General features: G+C 42.3%; 1 protein-coding gene across 1 annotated transcript in view; it reads left to right on the top strand.

Annotated features, from left to right (window-relative positions):
• The first annotated feature begins 6,202 nt into the window (after positions 1–6,202).
• Positions 6,203–23,344, top strand: part of ALPK2 (alpha kinase 2) — a 102,319-nt gene continuing 85,177 nt past the window's right edge. Inside the window, exon 1 of the mRNA XM_036322817.1 lies at positions 6,203–6,764. The gene's annotated coding sequence lies outside the window, so the exon portion shown is untranslated. The remainder of the gene's footprint in view (positions 6,765–23,344) is intronic.

The following is a 23,344-nucleotide window of genomic DNA, read 5'->3' on the forward strand; positions in this document are numbered from 1 at the left end:
CAAGGAGGTGAAAGACTTGTACACTTTCTATGAAACACTGGTGAAAATATTAAAGCAGACACAAATATTGGAAAGTCATCCTGTGTTCATGGGTTAGAATTAATACTTTTAAAATGTCCATCCCACCCAAAGCAATCTAAAAATTCAATGTATTCCCCACCAAAATGACAAAGACTTTTTTTTTCAGAAACAGAAAAGCAATCCTAAAATTCATATGGAACCTCAAAAGACTCCAAATAGCCAAAGTAATCTTCAGAAAGAAGAACAAGGCTGGAGGCATAACACTTCCTAATTTTAAACTATATTACAAAGCTATAGTAATAAAAACAAGATGGTATTGGCATAAAAACCAACACATGGAAGAGATTAGAGAGTCCAATGGAACAGACTAAAGAGTCTGGAAAGAAACCCATGCATATATGGTCAATTAATCTTTGACAAGTTTGCCAAGAACATGCAATGGAGACAGGATAGTCTCTTCAATAAATTTTTTGGAAAAAACTGGATATCCACATGCAAAAGAATGAAATCCACTTGCCTAACAAACCCTTATCTTTCACCACATACAAAAAGTAACTAAAAATGGGTTAAATTCTAACATAAGATTTGAAAACAAACATAAAGCTCTTAGAAGAAAAAATGGGGGAAAACCTTCTTGACATTGATCTTGGCAATGATTTCTTAGATCTGACACCAAAAGCACAGGCAACAAAAACAAAAATTCACAAGTGAGACAACATGAAACTAAAAAGCTTCTGCACAGCCAAGGAAACAACAGAGTGAAAAGGCAGCCTGTGGAATAGGAGGGAATATTTGCAAACCATATATCTGCCAAGAGGTTAATTAAAAAATATATAAAGAACCTCTAAAACTCAATAGCAAAAAAAAGTGATAAAATATAGGCAAAGGGCTTGAACAGACATTGCTCCAAAGAAGATAAACAAGTGGCCAACAGGTACTTGAAAAGATGCTCAACATTGCTAGTCATCGGGGAAGGCAAATAAAAACCACAGTGAGATATCATTTCACACCTCTTAGGCTTGCTCTCATCAGTAAAACAAAAGATAACAAGTGTTGGAAAACTTGTAAAGAAATTGGAATCCTTGTACACTGTTGGAAATGTAAAATGGTGCAGCCACTATGAAAAACAGTATGAAGGTTCTCCAATAAGTTAAAAATAGAACTACTGTATGATCTAAGCAATCCCACATCTGGATATATATCCAAAATAACTTTAAAAATCATATTTTTTCCTGTGTTTTCTTCTAGAAGTGATTCATTATAGTATTTATAGTTAGGTCTCTCATCAATTTTGAGTTGATTTTGAGTATGAGGCATAGGTCAGGGTGTTTTTTGCAAATGGATATCCAATTGCCCCCCAAATAAAATGTCAATTTATTGAAAAGACAATCCTTTCCTTTGTTGAATTATCTTGGTACCTTTGCTAAAAATTAATTGATATATCTCAATACAAAATGACATAAATGTAAGGGTGTAGTTCTGGATTCTCAATTCTGATACATTTAGATAGACTATGCCAGCATATGACAGTGTGCCAATATCTCACTGTTTTATTATTGTGGCTTTTTATTAAGTTTAAAAATCAGGTAGTATAAGTCTTTCAACAATTTTGTCCTTTTTCAAAATTGTTTTGACTATTCTAAATCCGTTGCATTTTCATATGAATTATAGGATCAGCTTGTTAATTTTTACAAAAACTCCGTTGGGATTTTGATAGGGATTCTGTTGCATATATAGATCAATTTGGGGATAATTGCCACTTGACAATCCTGAGTCTTCCAACCCCAAAACATGAATGTCTCTCTATTTATTTAAATTTCTTTAATTTTTAAACTGTAGTAAAATTAACACAAAATTACCATGTTAACTATTCTTAAGTGTACAGTCCAGTAATGTTAAGTATGTACACATCGTTGTGAACAGATCTCCAAAACTTTTTCATCTTGTAAAACTGAAACTCTGTACCCAAGAAACAACAACTTCCCCTTCTCCCCTCGAGAGTTTTTATTAAATAAAAATTCATAAATTACTATATTTCAAAACTTCACAAATAAAAGGGCAAACCACAAACTGAAAGATAGAGCCTATTTGCAGCCAATTATATATGAAATGCTTTCACATGTGCAAAAGAAAGTCACTCAAATAGCAAAATGGACCCCCAAAATTGAAAAGATGATTCATAAAAGCAAAAGGGCCAATCAACTTATAAAATATTTAGCCTCATTAGTAATCAAAGAAATGTGCATTAAAATGCCAATTTTGCTTCTCAAGGTGGCAAAAGCATTTTAGGTGATAGTGCTCAGTGCCAAGTTACTCCCAGTGAGGTGGGCGGGCTCACACCTGCTGGTGGACACACAACGCAGTACAGCCGCTAGAGTTTTGTTTGGCAATTACTTCAAAACCTTAAAATATTCATAACCTTTTACCCACTAATGCCACTTTAACATCCTGTCCTTAGACGAGAGCAACGTGCCCAAATACTTATTTACAAGACTGTTTTGCACATCATTATTTATAAAAACAAAACATATAAGCAACCCAAATATCTGACGGAACACTGGTCACATAAAGTATAACGCAGTCAAATGACAGGCCAGTATGGAGACCTTCTAAGAAAAGTGTATGTATCAGCATGCACAAAGGGAAAATAGAAAGAAATATACCCAAATGGTGGCTAGCTATGCATGGTGGGAGATTTAAAAAATTTTAAATCAAAATATTAAACATTTTCAGTAACAAGTATGTAATATTCAGTAATAAGTGTGCATTGCTTTTTTTGCATTCAGTTTCCTACTGTGATCCTTGATCATTCTTTTTTAAAAAATTTGTATTGTTGAAAGTATTGCAGATGTCTCCGATTTTCTCCCTTTTTGCCTCCCTCCACCCCACCCCAGGCCTCCCCATACTTCAATCAGAAGAAAAGCCTTAAAAAGGAGACTTTTATAAAAAGACTTAACATATAGAATATATACAGATCTTAAAAAAATTTAAATATCCATACACTGTTCAACTAGTTAATTTGACTTAGTATCTGTGAACCCTTAGTATCTACTTAAGGTTCAACATATATAGTTGTGAAAATAGGAATTTTGCTTCTATTCTGAAAGTTGTAATGGTGTGTGTGTGTGTGTGTGTGTGTGTGTGTGTGTGTGTGTTAATGAAACTGAATAAACTGGCAGAATTTTATCATGGATGTTTAGATTTTTCTCCCCAGGTATGTAGCCTGTCCTATGTAGTTAAGTTGGATTTTAACCTGGTTTTGACACTTGTAGTTGTAGGGAGCTGAAATACGGCACCTCCGGAACATGTGGGATTAAATACTTCTATACAGTGTGCTCTGAACCTAAATACCATTTACAGTTGTGATACCATGGAGGGAAATCCAAATTCCAAACAACATTCCTATGTTTGGAAAAATTCCTCTGACAAAATTAAAATTTTAATTGTTATTTTGAAAATATTTAAAAACTTCATGATCTCATGAAAAACTTTATAGAAATCTGTTACCTGGAATGAAAAGCACCATGAAAGAACATTAATTTACACTAATTTAGCTATGCATGGTGGGAGGTTTAAAAAAATTTTAAATCAAAATATTAAACACTTTCAGTAATGAGTATGTAATGTTCTTATTTAATAATCTTATTTACATTAATATATATTTTTTTGCCACTGTACTTGAGGCCAAAATGTGCCTGTTGAGTCGACCTACCTGAGTGTCTGGGAGCCCTTTATAGTACAGGGAACTGAATGAAGGTTGCAGATGCCTAAGTCAGATCATGTCCAGTGAGCCAGGTACCACACATAGTGCAAAAAATATGAGAACCCCAGGACCCTGGGTGGGGATGAATTGTTGAGAGAGGGAGAGGGAGTCGATGCTGGGAGACCCTCCCGAAACGTTGACTGCTCCCCGAAGCAGGAGAGACTTGCCCAGTTCCAGCTTGGCCCAGGGATCCTGGCAGAAAATCTGATCTGACCTGACATGTGATTGGTACTCATTCTCAGCCAAGAATGTGCTCTACTGGGAAGGGCATTTATCACTCGTACCATTAATCGCGAATGTTCGAGGACCTTCTCTGCCAAGAGGAATAAAATGAGCAGATAAACTCCTCATGTACCAAACCAAACCGAAGTTTTGGAAGCAAAGAGCAGCTGAAGAACCTAATGAATCTGCTTTGAATATTCAGATTAACTGGAAACTGATGAAGATGCCAGTTCTTTGCATGCTAGAGTGGCCTGTGGATGGAGCGGCACCCATTCATTCGAGAGGCCAAGAAAATAAAGCCCAAATGCCTCTCTAGAGAAGCAATTAAAAAACATCTGATACATACATTTCCAACTCTGCACAAATGAAGGTTTTTTTCTTTCTTCTATAGCTTCAGAAAAGGAGATTGCTTAAACATGTATTTCATACTACTTACTGGGAATGATGCTAAACATTTTTAGGTCATTACTTTTAATCACAAACTTGTGGTTTTTTGGTTTTTTAGTGCTACTAGAGGGACACAAATATATGTCTCCTTTCTCTCTTCATTGTCTCCCCTTCTATCTCCTTCTATCCTCTCCTTCCAATCGTCACAGAAAATTCAGAACAGCATCGTGGCCTAACTGAGTTTAATCCTAAGGTCTCTGTTTCTGCTCCTCTTCCATTCCTGCTCCCCTAAACCTAAAATTAAAACAAAAATTCTATGACTGCAGACTAGTGACATGAATAATAAAACAAATACAGGCAAATCCATTTTGTGTATATAAAAATTCCCCTCTCCTTAGCTTTATTTTACAAGGAGATGTATGCTAGGAGTGGAGGGAGTTTTGTTTTTCAAATTGTTTGAGAACAAAATGAAGTTTCATATTGAGTGTCCACTTTTCTATGTAGGCACTCCCAGGTAGGGCGTCACTCCAGAGCACCTCACGTTCGTCACTGCGGTGGATGTCGGTTCCCTTGTGTCTGTATCCTATCCTGCTGCTGTGCCATATATTTTTATGTTTTATCATCTCACCTTCCTTCCCTCTTCACTCTCAACGTAAAGTTATCTCCTCTTATCTGGAAAGATCTCTGGCCCTAGCTGGTTTGGCTCAGTGGATAGAGCGTCAGCCTGTGGATTGAAGGATCCCGGGTTCGATTCCAAGGGCACATGCCCAGGTTGCAGGTTCGATCCCCAGTGAGGGGGCATGCAGGAGGCAGCCAATCAATGATTCTCTCTCATCATTGATGTTTCTATTTCTCTCTCTCCCTATCCCTTCCTCTCTGAAATCAATAAAACTACATGTAAAAAAAAAAAAATCTCTGAAGAGGCTCCAACTTTATGTTTTTTTTTGTTTTTTTTTTTAAGAGGCTCCAACTTTAAATAAAACCAACTGTTCGCCGTAGTCCCCAAGGTCCAGTCATTTCTGCATTCTGTTGCATCTCAGAGATGTGTCCCCAAAGAGGCAGTCGTTATTTTAGTCTCTCAGCTTTCCATACCTTTCTTCTCATGTGAAGATAAAATTGAAAAACAGATCATACGAACCATACCCTTGCTGCTATTCAGTTTTTGATGCTTTTTTGTTTCGTGAAACATTTTATTCCATCAAGTGTCAGCGATGCATGCACTGTGCTGTGGAAAAATAATGTGCTTTTGAGGATTGTAGTGCACAGTTACAGCTGTGTCCCTTTCAAGGTCACCCACTCAGAGCTGCTAATTTTAGCCCTCGCCCCGAGTTCCATAAGAGGTTTCTTTCTAAGCTGTCAGTTTCCAGGTGCCGTAGGCTGAAACACATTTGTAGAGAGGCAAAGTAGTGACAGAATACTACTTCTGGATTTTCTGTGTTCTTTCTTGGATTTGGACAAAATTGAGTAACAGAAATGCCCACGTTACAAAATCTACTTTGCCAACAGGAACACTTCCTGACAATTTCAAGGAACAGGGCTCATGGTATTTCTTCTATGGATTTCTGCTCTTGCTCTATTCTCTTCTTACTACTGTAGTTATAATAGGAAGAGAGAGAATGTGTGTGGAGGGGGGGAGGACCGCTGGGGGAGGAGGGGGGAGGAGGGTGGATCCTGCCTTGCTGTGGCTTCTGCTTTTTTCAGAGAACTTCAGAGAACGAAGGTAATACCAGTTCTAAATGAACAACATATGACTCTTGTTTGCGCCTCCCTCCCCACCCCCCCTCGGATTTCCTATGCGCACTTCAGATGCCTGATACCCTTGATAGGACTGCTGGTGTTACTCCGGCCTTAATCACTTTATCAGGCAGCGAGATTCTGCTTTTCTGAGAGGCCAGCCACTAACCCTGAGGTCCCGCATGGCCCTGCAGAGCACTGCTTGGTCTCCCGAGACATCAGTGACAGCTCATCTGCGTTTCATCAGCTCGCTGGGCCCCGGTGCCAGGGCCTCCCCGGCGTCAACAACAAGTGTCGCACCTACTGCAGGAACAGCCCTCAAGTTTCATCACAGTGATGCTAAAAAACATTCTCCAGCTTCAGCAATGACCTAGTTCATTCGAGGGCAGGGAAAAATGCTCTCCTTCCAGAACTTCCCTGGGCACAGAATTCTCCCTCTTAGGAAGAGAGGAGCTTTTCTGGAAACAGACCCAACTGTGCTTTGACCCGATCGTGGACAAGACCCTGAGCCCCGTAGCTCCTCTGAATCCCCAGGCCCAGGAACAGGGACGCCCAATCAATGCCTCCCACGCAGCCCGGGGAGCCCACTGCCGAGCCAGCTCTCCTATCACGTCTCTGGGACAAAAAGTATTGAAAAGTAAGTATCTAGACTTTGGCTTTTATATAAGGAACAGCAGTGCTTTCAATATGCAGTCGTTTACATTTTCTACAACAGGGAACAGAGCAGACTGTGTCCTTGTGAAATAGAGCAAAGTGAAGTAAGGGCTGGGTGGCATGTGTGGGTCTCTAGGGTTTTTAAGTAGCCAAAGGTTCACTTTCGGTTTAGGTTCCTCTCGGGAAATTATGACTTTTTAATGTCTGCTTATTTTGGCTTGACAATAGTTTTAAAAGATTCTTTCACATCATGGCTATCAAGACATTTAGGAAAAAGTCCACCAAAACTTAGCAAAACAAACATAGAGGAAGACTCAAAGGGGCAATTTTAAAGGCTTTGCACAGGCACATGAACTCAGGCCCCAGATACCTCTGCCTGGAATATTTGGGTGTTTTAGTCAAAGGTGATCATGATGATTGGAAACGCCGTGTTCTGAGTGGACACAGAGGAGTCACGTTACTGAGAAGCTATCGGGCATTTCAAAATGGCTGCTGTCAACATCCATCCAGGCGTTAAAATAGCTCTTTTTATTTTCTTTTTCTTTTTAAATTATAGTGAGAGCACTTAACATGAGGTCTTTGCTCTGAATACAGTGTTAAGTGTACAGTGCAGTATTGTTAACTAGAGGCATGACGTGGGACTCGAGTTGTTACATTGATCTTTAAAAAAAAATTTAAGACAAAAAGTCAACCCAAAAAAGCCACCGGTAAAATAGCACCACGGTCACGTTACACGTTGATGAACACATCCAAGCTTTAAAACCACTGATTAAGGGTGTCAGTTACAGATGTCGAGCAATCATTTAAAAATAGATAAAAGCAAGACCAGCATGTAGAGCTGTTTCTGCTCTAATTATTTTCTTTCCACACCTTTTCCTTGAGTAAAGGTTGGCTTCAGTTTTTAAGATGAATTAACCAGGAATGGGAAGAGATGTTCTATAACAGCCCCCCAGCAAAGGGAAACCTGAATGCATGTCTTTGCTATGAGGCTCTTGGGCTGAAACCCAGGGCCTTGTAGGCCACCGTCTGAAACGACAGATTGACAGGTCCTGCATTAAAAGCCATCCGTGGTTAGTAAACACATTCAGATCTTGGAAATCCGGATTGAAAACAAATAAATGTATTTGAAAGGTTTTTAATTTTTAAATCCTTATGTGAGGATATGTTTAGAGAGAGGAAGGAAGAGAGAAAGAGAAACATTGATGTGAGAGAGAAACATCCATTGGTTGCCTCCGTGCAAGCCCTGACCAGGGATTTAACCTGAAACTTAGATATGTGCCCTGACTGGGAATCAAACCCACCACTTTTTGGTGTGCAGGATGACGCTCCAACCAACTGAGCTACCTGCCCAGGACCAAACTAAATGCATTTTAGCTTCCAAATTACATTGCCCTTTTGAAGTTTTTGCAAAACATCCGATCACAGTTTGGGGAAGATTTTTAGGTACAGTGGCATTCCTATTTTCATCATCTGTAAAGATCACCCCTCCCCCACTTATAATTCCTTTTTAACTGCCTCATGCACACTTACCTGTAGGTATCATTCTATGCAAGGAGGATGTCATGAGCATCCTAATCTGGGTGGAGAGGGAGAGAAGCTGGTGGTGTGGAGGAATAAATCCCAGGCTCTGGGGTCACAGTTGGAAGCAAACTCCGACTCTAGACTAATTTCTCAGCCTGTCTGAACTCCAGTGTTCTCCTCTGTAAAAGGAAGATAACAATATCTGCGTTCACAGGGGGTGATGGGGTATAAGCTGAGTAAACACCTCTACAGTATCTGTCACATTGTAGTTTTTCCAAAGGCTAGTTCTTTTTTAAAAAATTTATCTTTATTGTTGAAAGTATTACAAATGTCTCCTTTTTCTCCCTTTGATCCCCTCCACCCTGATCCCTTCCCCTCCCCAGGCCTTTCCCATACTATTATCTGTCCATGGGCTATGCATATGTGCAAATAAGTTCATTGGTTAATCCCTTCCTGCTCCCTCACCCCCTTTCCTCTGAGATTCAGCAGTCTGTTGCATGCTTCTATGTCTCTGGATCTTTTGGTTCGTCAGTTTATTTTGTTCACTAGATTCCACATGTGATAAATGAGATCATGTGATACTTGTCTGTCTCTGACTGGCTCATTTCGCTTAGCATAATACTCTCCAGGTCCTCCCCATGTTGTCTCAAAGGGTAAGAGATCTTTCTTTTTTATAGCTGCATGGTATTCCACTGTGTAAATGTACCATAGCCTTTTAAATCCATTTATAATCCATCTACTGATGGGTACTTGGGCTGTTTCCAGAATTTAGCTATTGTAAATAATGCTGCTCTGAACATAAGGGTGCATATATTCTTTCTGATTGGTGTTTCTGGCTTCTTAGGATATATTCCTAGAAGTGGGACCATTGGATCAAATGACAGTTCCCTTTTTTATTTTTTGAGGAAACTCCACACTGTTTTCCATAGTGGCTGCACCAGTCTGCAGTCCCACCAGCAGTGTACTAGGGTTCCTTTTTCTCCACATCCTCACCAGCATCTGTTGTTTGTTTATTTATTGATGATAGCCATTCTGGTAGGTGTGAGGTGGTAGGTACCTCATTATCATTTTAAATTGCATCTCTCTGATGACTAGTGACACTGAGCATTTTTTCATATGTCTCTTGGCCACTTATATGTCCTCTTTGGAGAAATGTCTATTCAGATCTTCTGCCCATTTTTTAATTGGGTTGTTTGTCTTCCAAAGGCTAGTTCTTCCTCTCAGCTAATTAAAACTCTTCTCTCTCTCTCTCTCTCTCTCTCTCTCTCTCTCTCTCTCTCCCCACCCCCTAAAATTTCAGAATGCTTTCATAATTCAAATTATAAAGTAATAGAAACTACACATTTTTGACATTAGTGCAATGGTTAAACAAAAATAATATAGAAGATTAAATTGTTTTGAAGGAAATCCTGTACTTGAAAACAGTGTTTGAGAGCAAAAATTTTAAAAAGATTATATTTTAGAATGCATCTACAATAAATAAGAAAAACTATTTTTGTCTGAAAATGGTTGATGATGTATTCATTATCTAAAAAGAGAGGTAGAGACTTATCAACACCACCTGGAAATGCTTTTTAGTACATATCAGTACCATATTTAAATAAGAGTTTTCATGAATCCACAGGAATGGAAGGCAAAAGCAAATCTCTGTCATTATTATGAAAACTAAGGCATAAGCCCGGCCTTTCCCAAAGGTTAGAGTGGAGCCCTGCATTGATTCCCTTTCTGCTGAGACACAGGCACTGCAGGGTGAGTGGGGTGAGAATGCTCTGAAATGGACCAGCCATTGGGTGGCTGAGCAGAGACAGTAGCTGAGTGAGCCATCTCAGGAGTCATGGCGGAATTTGGAGGTCCGTGATGAAGGTTCATAATGAATAGGATACACCCTTGTTCTGGGTGAGGGCGAGTCAGGCACAGAGGGATGTAGCAGACAAGAATCACAAGCAGGGCTCACAGGATAGCTCTGAAGAATTTTACCAACATCTTTGTTATCTCCCTTATGGTCTTTATCAAGATGCCCCATAGCTTTCCCCCAGGCACATCAGGGTATCTTGATAAGTTCTTTGCTTGAGTTACCGACAGGTTCACAAGGACCCTGTTATTCTGGGGTTCATTTTGCCAAGAGAGGAAGTCTGAAAATTCACAAATGTAAAAAAGCTTGCGAGGAGAATATATCTATTATGATCTAGGGAGAAAGTGATCATGTCGTCTCAGGGATGGCAAAAATAAAAGTAAATGCCCGACTTTACATGACTGAAAAGAACATTTTAAATTGAGATTTTTGCCAATGCACACCTGCCTGGGACAGCCCCAAAGGACCGGGAGACTTTGGACAGTAGGTCAAAAGGATGGACACAGGTTAAAGAGACAACAGTTCTGAATCGCTCCCTTCTGCGCACATGGCACTCTACGCCTCCCAGGGCAAGCCCTTCTGTGGCTGCTGCCGCATGTCCAGGGTCACAGAACTCACCTGGTCTTCACTTGGTCTTCAGTCCTGCTGTGACATAGCCAGGCTCATTCGCTCCTCAGTCAGTCGTTTAACAGCATCCTGTAGCCCAGTGGTTCTCAAACTTTAAAGTGCAACAGAATCTAGAGAGCTTGTGAAACACAGGTGACTGGGTCCCACCCACAGAGTTTCTGGTTCTGAAGGTCCCAAGAATTTGCATATCTGACAATTTCCTGGTTAATGCTGATGGTGTGATCCAGGGACCACTCTCTTGAGAACCACGGCTTGAACCATTTCTTAGGCCTATAATTCCTGAAGAAAACCTATTCACCCTTGTCCTTTTCAATGACTAAACTTGCCAACTTCTCAGAGATGCAGCCACTATATGCTAGAGCTGTGGAGAAGATGAACCCATCAGTGTCCTGTGGGCAAGCAGCTGACAGAGGAGTGTGTCTGTGGGGAATAGAGCGAGGGGAGGACACACAGAGGTGAGCGGTCAGTCATTTGGGAGGGGGCTGTTTTTTTTTTTTCCAGCTGAAGCCATCAGGGTAGGTTTCAAGGGCAAGGTAGCATGTGAGCTGGGGTTTGAAAACTTGTGGGATTTGAACATATCGAGATGGAAAGTGGTCTTTCTGTAAAAAGGAAAAAACAAAGGAAAACACAAAAGGCAGAAAGAGATAAGGTGTGAATAGAACTCAGAAATTCGTTTGGTTAGGCTAGGCTTTCTACAGTTGTCCCCAGAACTTCCTTGGGGAATTCTTTGATTAAGCCATCTAACCTTAACTCCTTTACTTCCATCTATATTCTATAACTTGGTGAGGGCATGTCCAGGGTAGAGCTCTGGAATGGAGGTAGGGATTTCAGGCACCACAGGACAGGAGAAGGTATGGATGCATTAGTATGCTTCCTAGAAGTAACAATCGAAAGTCAGCTCGAACTAGCCTAAAGGGAAATGGGGATTTATTGCTCACACTAAACTGAACAGTCCAGGAGTTTGGTGAGGCCCCAGCTCTGGCTCCCTGTGGTTCCGGAGACTGCTCTTCTCTGTGCTTTGGTTTCACCCTCAGGCCGGCTTTCTCAGTCTCAAATGGTTATCCCCTCCCCTGGGTTCTGCATGCTTTCTTTTTCTGCCTAACCGACCCAGTGAAAGACCTAAGCTTTGCACTGATTGGATCACCTCTGAATTACTTTCTGGAGAGATCCATGTGCTGATTGGTTCAGACTTATTAATAAACCAATCACAGAGCAAGAGCACTTGATCAGTTTAGACCAATCAGCACGCACAAAGCAGGAAGGGCAAGGACCAGCCCACCCATCACCAGGCTTGACCGATGGGAGAGGCAGGGGATGGAGTTAGCTGGACAAGCAAAATGGCCCCTGTAGGCGCTTTGGGGCATTTTAGAGAAAGGCCAAACCATCTCTTTCCTTAATCATCAGGTTAGCCCTGGGCAGCTTCTTACTGTGAAGATTAACAGCCCAGGCATGTTAAGACAGGCCTGCCTTTGGAAGGAAGGGAGCCTTGAATGCAGTATCCCCCTCCTCTCCAGGTGCTTACCATTGGGTGTGGTGTGCTAATCTCGAAGGCACACTTTACTAAAGAAAATTAGATAAAGAAAGGTAAAAAAAAAAAAAAGTTCAGAAAACAGGGAAAGTGGAGGCAAAAATAAAAAGTTTTCTCCTAACCCGCTGACTGGGTTGAAGATGATGGTAGAAGGTGAGACTGACATTCTCCGCAAAGTCCCCAAAGCTGACTTCCTCTAAGCCAGTGGTTCTCAACCTTCCTATTGCCGTGACCCTTTAATACAGTTCCTCATGTTGTGGTGCCCCCCAACCATAAAATTATCTTCGTTGCTACTTCATAACTGTAATTTTGCTACTGTTATGAATCATCATGTAAATATCTGATATGCAGGATGTATTTTCATTGTTACAAATTGAACATAATTAAAGCATAGTGATTAATCACAAAAACAATATGTAATTATATATGTGTTTTCCGATGGTCTTAGGCGACCCCTGTGAAAGGGTCGTTCGGCCCCCAAAGGGGTCGCGACCCACAGGTTGAGAACCGATGCTCTAAGCAGACTCACTGAGAGGTGGCATGTTCAGCATAATAAATCCAGACTCAGTTCTCACACCAGGGACAGGCTTAGTATTATTGCCCACTACAGGGCAGGGAGTGGGACAGGAGAACAGGACCTTTCCCAGGCTCCCTATACTGGCCAAGCCTGAAATTCCACAGGGAGATTCTCCACTTCTTGGTCCCATTTAAAGTTACCATTCTCCAAATGAGTTGCTCCTGGTTTTGTTGTGGATGGTGAGGAGGGAGCATGCGGATACAGGGAGCCTGGGAGGATGGTGGTGGGACTGGGGGGACCGAGAAGAGGAGGAGGAACCAGAGAGAGGGTTGGTGAATACCCTGATGGCACAGGCCTACATTGGTCACAACTCTTAGCCCACTACATTCAACCCCAAACCACAGTGATTTTTACCAATTAATTCACAGAAGTTGGTCTCATTAACAACATTGTCATGCGCTGTATTTGTATAGTATCTTGGTCTTGTCTCTGTTGCCTGTCTTTACCCTGAGAGAGGACAAGGTTAAAATAGACAGAGGAATATATCCCATCAACATAATAAATTGAAAATCAGAGTCAAGAATCATGGACTCTGCTGCCAACAAGCTGTGTGTCCTTGGGAAACATCGCTTAACCGGTGTTTCCCAATTGTAAAATCAGGGGAGATACTAAACCAGTGGTTCTCAGCCTTCTGGCCCTTTAAATACAGTTCCTCATGTTGTGACCCAACCATAAAATTATTTTCGTTGCTACTTCATAACTGTCATGTTGCTACTGTTATGAATCGTAATGTAAATATCTGATATGCAGGATGGTCTTAGGCGACCCCTGTGAAAGGGTCGTTCGACCGCCAAAGGGGTCGCGACCCACAGGTTGAGAACCGCTGTACTAAACCCTCTCACAGGTTTCATTTAACCCTGAGCGATTTTTTAAAAGCTCTCTGTAAAGAACTGGAAACTGCCACAGATTTTAAGTAGCAGAGCACAGGAGTATCAATGGGAAGACTTTCTTTTTCATCTTTAAACAAAAAGTTCAAAACGAATCCTGGGCGCAGAGCAGCAGCTACATGTGTGTTCACAGTCCCCTGTATCTGTGTGCCAGGCACACTGTGGGCACATGGAGTTGCTCACTATTCATATTTAAAAGTCAAATTGTACCTGTGTATTGGGTAACATTTATACATTAAAAAGCATCCAAAAGGACATGCAGAGAAAATCGCTGTCCTCAACTGGCATCCCTCCCTTCCTCAGTTAGTTGGCCTGGGGCAACCAGCTTCCCAGTTCCCTGTGTATTTCTAGAATCATTATGTGTATACACAAGCATATTGGAATATTCTTTTTTTTTCTTATACAAGTGTTAGCATACTCTACACTTTCTTTTTTACTTTGTTTATTTCATTTAATAATATATCTTGGAGATTATTCCATATCAGTGCATACAGAACTGCCTTATTTTGTAATAATGTGTTTTTATTTATTTTAGAGAGAGAGTGGAAAAGAGAAAGAGAGAGAGAGAGAGATCAGTTGGCTGCCTCCTGCAGGCCCCTTACTGGCGATTGAGCCCACAACCCAGGCATGTGCCTGTGCCCTGACTGAGAATCGAACCAGTGACCTCTTGGTGCATGGGATGATGCTCAACCAACTGAGCCACACTGGCCAGAGAGAACCGCTCTATTTTTTAGTGCCTATTGCTATTAAAAATTTCATTGTATAGATACACTATAACTAGATTTTTATTATTTTATTTTATTTTATTTAGATTCTGATTGATGGGTATTTATGTGACTTCCAGTCTTTTGCTATCACAAGCAATGCTGCAAGGAATATAATAGGTGCTTACTAAATGTCTGTCTTCTTCATTCTCTATTTTAAAAAGTAACTTTATTGAGGTATATTTTACACAGTGTGTAAGTGTTCAATGATGTTTTTAGTAATTTTATCAAGGTGCACAATCATCACCATAGATCAGTTTTAGAACATTTTCATCACCCCAAAAATGTCCCTCATATTTATTGATTGCTAATTAATGTTCTGTCCACTGCTGCCACCTACAGCAACCACTAATCTACTTTGTGGCTCTATAGCTTTTTTGGACATCCTATATAATAAAAGCCTAATATGTTAAGTGTCCATTCAACTGTTCGACCAGTTGCTATGACATGCACTAACCACCAGGGGGCAGACACTCTGACCAGTAGGTTAGCTTTCTGCTGGGGTCCGGCCAATCGGGACTGGGCAAGATGGGCTGGACACGCCCTGGAACCCTCCTGTGATCCCTCCTGGCCCCCATCGTGCACCGGTGGGGTGTGGTCCCTCAGCCTGGCCTGTGCCCTCTCACAATCCGGGACCCCTCAGGGGATGTCAGAGAGCCAGTTTTGGCCCGATCCCCAAAGGCCAGGCCAAGGGATCCCACCGGGGCCTCTAGTTTTATATAAATGGAGTCATATAACATGTGGCATCTTGTGTCTGACTTCTTTCACTGACCATAGTAATGACAATGTTTTTGAGGTTTGTCCATGTTGGACCATGCATCCTAGTTTGTTTTCTTTTATTATTCCATGGCATTCCATTGTAGGGCTATACCATATTTTGTCTATTCACTAGTTAGGCATTCAGATGGTTTCCAATGGACCTTTAGGTTATTTCCAATTTTTGGTAATTATGAATAATCCTGCTAAGAACATTTGCATGAAAGTCTTTGTGTGGTTAAATGGTTTCATTTCTCTTGGGTGGATGCCTAGGAATGGAATTTCTGGGTCTTTTGGTAAATTTATATTTAACATTTTAAGAATCTGCCAAACTGTTTTCCAAAGTGTCTGTGCCATTTTACATTCCCACCAGCCACGTTTGAGGGTCGTTTTATCCATGTCCTCACCCGTTTGGCTGTTTGGCTGTCTATGTTATTATAGTCATGCTGAATGCTCTCTCCTTGTGGTTTAATTTGCTTTTCCATAATGACTAGTGATGGTGAGCATTGTTTGCTTGCCTCTGTTTCTCATATGCAACCCTAAAATCATACCCAAGATGAGCACAACGCTTGAGCTGCAATAGCTGACTCTTCGCCCAGCCCTGGAACTTGCAGGCAGTGAGGAATTAGATTTGTTACATCAACCTACTGAAGTTCCCTTACGCTTCCAAGTCACTGTCTGTGAAATGGGAAAGAACACCCAGCTGTTCATTTAGTAGTAGCTGTAAGGACTAAATGCCATGTTTCCCAAGTGCCTAGCCTGGGGGCTGACACATAGAAGACACCCCAAAAACCTTAGTTGTCTCTCCCCACCTGGTCTGCCTCCCTCCACCTCACCCCCTAACATTTCCAGAACCCATCTCAAGAGGGTACTTTCCCCTAACTAATATGGGACTGGTATTAAGTGGCCGTGGGTGTGGCACCCCAATCTATGGTAACTCAGATGGCAAAATCAGGAACCCAGATGCCATTGGATTAGGCTGGGTAATCAGACCTAATCCCTCCTGTCCCCAGTGAGATCACTTGACAGCTGGCTTTCCTGTCCCTCCAGGAGGGCTGGTTAGGTTATCTGTGTGGCCGAGGGCTCTTCCCTGGCTCCTTCAGTTGACAGCAGCCACGCTATCTGCGTGGAGCAGATTAGCCAAAATAAAACCTGGCTTCAGTGGAGAGTTTTAAAAATTCAAAGACTTCTCCCATAACCTCTTACCTGTTCTCCCCCAGTTTGAGGCGAGGATATTTTTGTAATTTTGCTCATGTTAAACCCTAATCCCCTGATAGCTAATGCATTTAGTGCTTACTATGCTATTTGGAAGAGCTTTATACTCACCTGATTTTCCTAACAGCCAAATGAAGTCATTACTGCCACTATCTTAGTTTTGTAGATGAAGAAACTGAGGCAGAGAGGAGATAAGCTAGTAAGGGGCAGAGCTGAACCTGGGAATTTGGGTGCTTGGTCACCACAGCCTTCTGCTATTCTGTGAAGGGCCCCGCCCATGTTGGAGTATCTATCCAAATGTAATATGTGAATGCTACCCATGAGTAATTGCTATCCAGCAATTCCATTTCCTGGCATTTAGACCAGAGAACCACTTCTGTGCCCAAGATTGCATGGACCACAGTGTTCTTTGAGACACAGTTGTCAGTCTACAAAACTCCAGCCAAGATACACGTCATCAACACAAGAACAGACAGGTTATGCGTGGTATTGCCGTGCCACGCAGCACTGAGATCATCGAGCAGTTTTTACAAAATGATGCAACCTTTCTGGGTTGGCTTGACCTTGTAAGACTTCCAGAAAATACTATTAAGTAAGATAAGCCGACTGCATGGCAAGAATATGCAGGTTAATGCCATACATACAACAACATTATAAATATATACACTGAGTGGCCAGATTATTATGACCGGCCAGATTATTATGACCACCCCATCAGTACAATGAAGTGAATTAGTTATGCAAATACTAAAACCTTGAGAGTATTTGCTTAGGAAGTTTTCAGTATTCAGTATTTTTGGAAGTGTCAATGAAGTACTGATGGGGTGGTCATAATAATCTGGCCACTCAGTGTATTTAAAGGACTAGATATGTCCGTGGAGAGAAAGATGCCCGAAAGGACAGCCAGCACCTCCTCTTGGGAAAGTCCTGCGATGAGGGTTAATGCTTATGGGAGGCTTTACCTTTTATGTATTTTAAAGAATAGGAATGTACGCATTTAGGCTTTGTAAGATTCAAGATAAAACATTTTTAAAAGAAAGCAAACAGCTCAAAAACGCAAATCTTGTCTTCTTTGCGGTTAACGTGTTCTTTCGCCAAGGTTGTCTGTGAACCCCACCGCGGCCCCTTCTCTGAATGTCAGTAATCCTATACTGTTATCCAGCTCTAGCACAGAATGATAAATCTGTCTTCAAGGGTTCTCGCCTTCAGAGGAGCCACGAAACATGAAACACGCCTGACTTAACTGTTCTTTCCTTCATAGTCAGTGCCCCGCGCCTGTGGTGACTGAACCAACTATGTGAGTCAACCGGTGTGTTCGTCAGTGTGGTCACCTGTGGGACATCGCTGTCAGGAAGCAGTCACCTGGGGAGGAGTCATAGATGCCGCATGAGGTCCTCGGTGTCACCTCAACTCTGGGCTGCCTGATTTGCCCTTTCTTCCCTCCATCCTTAGCGGTGGACCCTGAGAATGGGGATATGAGGAGTCATGTCTTGTAAATTATGATGACAGATGGCTGGTATACCAGGAGAGATTTTTAGACATTAATTGGTATATCACTTAAAAAAAAAATCACTGTGGTAACCCACAGCCGAAAAGGCTGAAACAAATGAAGTCTTTCCTTGCAGCCTAATGATTGCCATCTTGAAAACCTATTATATGACAGGTTTTTCCTAGGCCACTGACCTACATTATTCTAAGTCTTAGAACAGTATCATTATCTCTTTCTACAGATGAGGACACAGGCTCGGTACCTGGGCTAGGTAAGTGGCAGAGCTGCAGGTAGATTTGGCCACAGCAAGTGACAAAGCCTGGGTGTGGTCCTATGCTGCTTGCCGGTCAGGAGAGTTTTCCAGCCAGGAGAGCCCCTTCTCTGCCTCACCACCCACCTTGTCTGGGTAAGACTCCTAGAAGTGTGGAGAGCAGGGGGTCATCCCTTTGCCACAATGGCTATTTCTAAGGAAGCTGCAGATCAGCCACAGAAGGACTGAAGTACTGGCACCTGCTACATCACAGATGAACCTTGACAAGATGCTCAAGGACAGAAGCCAGCCACACAGGATCACATTTTATATGATTCTGTTAGTATAAAATGTCCAGGATAGGTGGGTCCATAGAGACATAAAGTAGATCAGTGGTTGCCCAGGGCTGGATGTGTGTTCCAGGGGAGGACGAGAAGATGAAGAGGGGAAAACTAAGGGGTGTAGGATTCCTTTTGAAGTGCTAAGAATGTTCTAAAATTGATTGTGGTGGTGGTTGCACAACTCTGAATACACTGAAAGCCATTGAATTGTACACTTCCAAGTGGGTGAATTGTATGTGAATTACATCTCTTTAAAGTTGTTAAAAAAGACATTTTACAGAGATATCAGCATCACTGCCCGTCAACAAGTCAGATGAACTGGTGCCCAACTTGAAGCTGCACTTTAAAAAAGATGAGTGCTAACATTTACTGAGCCTGTGTTTTTGTGCCAGGCACTGTACTAAGTGCTTTATAGGCGACAACTCATTTAATTTTCATAGCAACCTATGAAGCATCTACAACTAGCACGCCTCCGTTTTACAGTGGAGGAGCCTGAGGCACAGAGAGGTTGCGACATGTCTATTGAGCTAAGTCAGGAGAAGAATCTGAACCGAGGGAGGCTGGCTCCGGACCGTTCACCAATTGTGCTAAGTCACCATTCAAACTGATAAATGGAAGTGTTTGAGGATGACAACTTCTGACTCCTGGTCCACTGCCCTTCTTGGATAATGAAGCCTGACTATGTGCCTTGTCCAAATCAATATACTAACTTGTGGATTCAAAATATATAAATTGCATATCCCTCATCTTTGGGAAATTTACTAGACTGGCAATAAATGCACAAAGTATCTTTATTTAGGGGATGATTCTAAATCTAACCCTCTCTGTCTCTTTATATTCTCTCTCTCTCTCTCTCTCTCTCTCTCTCTCTCTCTCTCTCTCTCTCTCTCTCTCTCTCTCATTCTCTCTCTCCAGATTCCCCAACCCTTGTTCATATTTTATAGTGATTCAAGGACAGTAGATGAGATCGTGAATACAAATTGCCTTCTAGTTGTGAAATACCATAAAAAATTTGAAATTGGATTTAGATTCCCTTCTTCCTCTCTTATGCTTATATTGAGCCCTGGAAGTTATTTGTTCAATAATCCGGAGAAATATCAACTTTTATCTCAAATCACACCCAGAGCTCCAGCTCAGACCTCAGAATGGGCTGAGTAAATGCATGGTGGTAACAGGCGGCTTCCCTCTGCACGTGCTGTGCAGGGATGGACCCAGTTTCCTCAGCAGCGGGAGGACAGCATGTCACCACCCATTTTCCTGGTTCTCTCTGCACTTAGACCCACACCTGCTCTGGCTTATTCCTTGATTCAACAATAACTCAATAACACTCACCAAGTTTAAACATTTTCATTCTTGTGCAAGATGGCTAGCACGAACATTGCCCTTTTGAATTGTCTTTAGATACTTCTTTCAACCTTGTTAAGAACAACTTTCCCATTAGATATCCCTATGACTTTTAACTAAATACAAATACATGTCAACTGTGACCTGTTCATACTCAGTAGAACCTTCCAATCCTCAACCATCAAGCATACCTGTCACTTAATCTGGGATGGAGGGGTCTACTTGCCACCCTGCAGATGGATTTCTTCCTCCTCTGTGCAACCAATTTATCGTCTACACCGAGAGGGGCCTATGATGCTTTTAAATATAACACATGTTAGCCAGGGACCCCCCCTGTGGTCCAATCTCAGCATGGTTGCATTTAAAATGTCCTATAACAACAAATAACTGGAAATGCAATTCACGTCTTTATTAAAGAATGTCAAAAGGATCCAATTCATCACCACAGACCAAAATGTCTCAAAATTCTCCCTTTAATCTCACTGGCTCCATCTTCCCCACATATCCCTGCAGCCCTCAAACTTCCCTTGCAGCCCACGGGTCCCACACCCAAGTGGTTTTTTCCTTTTTGATGCTAATATACAACTTCTTCAACTTACAGGTTTTCTACCCTTTTCATGGGTTGGTTAAACCTCAGCTCCTGCACACCCTCTTCCTGAGAAAGGGAAGTGTATTCTCCTAAATTAAAAATTTTAACCCTGATGTTCAGAGGCCTTTCGGGTTTCACATAGGGAACGCTTTTTTGTTTTCAAAGTCTGAAAACAGAACATCTAAACAGAACATCTTGAGATTAAGTAAATGCTATGGGGACACCAGAAGCAGCAGGTGTGGCCTTAGGGGGCAGGACTAGCAGGCGTTTGTGAGCAGAATGTTCCACGGGAGGCTCTACCAGGCAGGGCTGGCCTCCTGGGCCCACAGTCCATGCCTTCACACAGGGCCCTGTGCCCAGAAGGTTCCCAGTGCTCAGTTTAATGGGTTGCTATTGCCCTCTTAAATATCTTAATCATGTTTGAACAAGAAATCCCTCATTTGCATCTTGCACCAGGCCTGCAAATGACACAGCCAGTCCTGAGCAGAGGCCAAGGCCCTCGGACATGTTTACCTCCCACCCCAAGTCCCTCTCTGACTACTCACTTCCCGCTCATCTGGCGGTGTTCAGGTGCTGGTGAAACCTTGACCTGTTGTCAGGGGATGTGTCTTTGGCAAGCCGTCTCTTGGGGTATCTGGAACAACCTGGAAAAGTGACAGGAAAGAGGGAGGATTGGTTCTGAATGTTAAAGGGGCGGTTACACCCATATGGAGAGGGGTTTCTCTTCCACGATACAGCTGTGGTGTTTAGTTCCAGCCTCTTCCACCCAGAACTCAGCTCAGGCTTGTTTTAGGACCCTCAGCATCCCTGGAGTCACCATTTGCAGCGTTTGAGTGCCCCTCTCCTGCTCTTTTTCATTTTTATTTTTTTTATTTTTAGATTCTTAATTAAATCTTTATTGTTCAGATTATTACATTTGTTCCTCTTTTTCCCCCCCATAACTCCCCTCCTCCCAGTTCCCGCCCCACCATCCGCCCTCACTCCCCACCCACTGTCCTCATCCATAGGTGCACGATTTTTGTCCAGTCTCTTCCCGCATCTCCCACACCCCTTTCCCCCCCAAGAATAGTCAGTCCATTCCCTTTCTATGTCCCTGATTCTATTATGATCACCAGATTATTTATTCACTTGATTCTTAGATTCACTTGTTGATAGATGCATGTTTGTTGTTCCTAATTTGTATCTTTACCTTTTTCTTCTTCTTCCTCTTCTTAAAGGATACCTTTCAGCATTTCATATAATCCTGGTTTGGTGGTGATGAACTCCTTTAGCTTTTCCTTATCTGTGAAGCTCTTTATCTGACCTTCAGTTCTGAATGATAGCTTTGCTGGATAAAGTAATCTTGGTTGTAGGTTCTTGGCATTCATCACTTTGAATATTTCTTGCCACTCTCTTCTGGCCTGCAAAGTTTCTGTTGAGAAATCAGCTGACAGTCGTATGGGTACTCCCTTGTAGGTAACTGAGTTTCTTTCTCTTGCTGTTTTTAAGATTCTCTCTTTGTCTTTTGCTCTTGGCATTTTGATTATGATGTGTCTTGGTGTGGTCCTCTTTGGATTCCTTTTGTTTGGGGTTCTCCGTGCTTCCTGGACTTGTAAGTCTATTTCTTTCACCAGGTAGGGGAAGTTTTCTGTCATTATTTCTTCAAATAGGTTTTCAATATCTTGCTCTCTCTCATCTTCTGGCACCCCTATAATTCTGATGTTGGTACGCTTGAAGCTGTCCCAGAGGCTCCTTATACTATCTCCGTATTTTCAGATTCTTTTTTCATTTTGCTTTTCCAGTTGGGTGTTTTTAGCTTCTTCGCATTTCAAATCTTTGCCTTGATTGATTCTTGCGGTCCTCTGGTCTGCTGTTGGGAGTCTGTATAATATTCGTTATTTCAGTCCATGTATGTTTAATTTCTAGTTGGTTCTTTATCATAACATCGAGGGTCTCATTAGATTTGTTGAGGATCTCATTAAGTTTATCAGCAGCTTCTAGACAGTTCTTGAGAGACCTTAAAAGTGTGGTTCTGAACTGAATATCCTCCATTGACAGTTTTGTCCTGTTTCTTTGTCTCCGCATTTTTTATGCTTTCTTGGTGCACCCCCTAGTGGTCTTTGTGCGCAGTCTTGTTGTAGTTAAGCCTTGATTGTTGTAGTTAATACTAGGGGGATTTGACCTCCAGGCCAGCTGGCTGTGAGAATCAGCTGTGTCTGCAGTGGGAAAACTTCTGTCCTCTAGGGAGGTGCTAATCTAGCCTTTGCCTGAGGCTATCTGGCAAATGGCTCTGCGCAGGGCTTGGGCGGGGCGGGTGGGTCGCTCGGGCTCTGGATCAACAGGGTGGGCCGGAGAGAGCAGTTATGGCGGCTCTCAGTTCCATCCCTAGGGGCTCTGCCTCACAGAGTCCCAGCAACCGCTGCAAACCTCAGAGAGAAAGCTGCCTTCGAGTTCCGACTGAAGCCAGACAGTCCCGCTTCTCCCGTTTGAGTCTGGGTCCCTAGAGACTCGCCCGGATCTGGAGCTCAGAATCTGAGACTCCCTCCCCATTGAAAGCACCAACCACGCTCTCCGCCACCAGCCCGCTCCGCGCGCACTCCGTACCTGAGTATTTCACTTCAGCACTGCGTCTCCTCTGAGTCTGAGTATGATATTCTCTTTCCTCCTAGTTGTAGAATTTCCACTCAGCCAGCCTTCCTGTGGTTCTGGATGATGTCCGTTCCGTCTTTTAGGTGTGTTTTGATTTGGTTGTTCAAGGCAGCAATCTTCCTCTCCTGCTCTTGCTAAATGCATCTACTGTGCAGTGGGCGTTCCTTTTCCTGAGCTCCATGGTGTGTGAGGACC

Source organism: Myotis myotis, unplaced genomic scaffold (genome assembly GCF_014108235.1).
Source record: "Myotis myotis isolate mMyoMyo1 unplaced genomic scaffold, mMyoMyo1.p scaffold_m19_p_9, whole genome shotgun sequence".
NCBI classification, from domain to species: Eukaryota; Metazoa; Chordata; class Mammalia; order Chiroptera; family Vespertilionidae; genus Myotis; species Myotis myotis.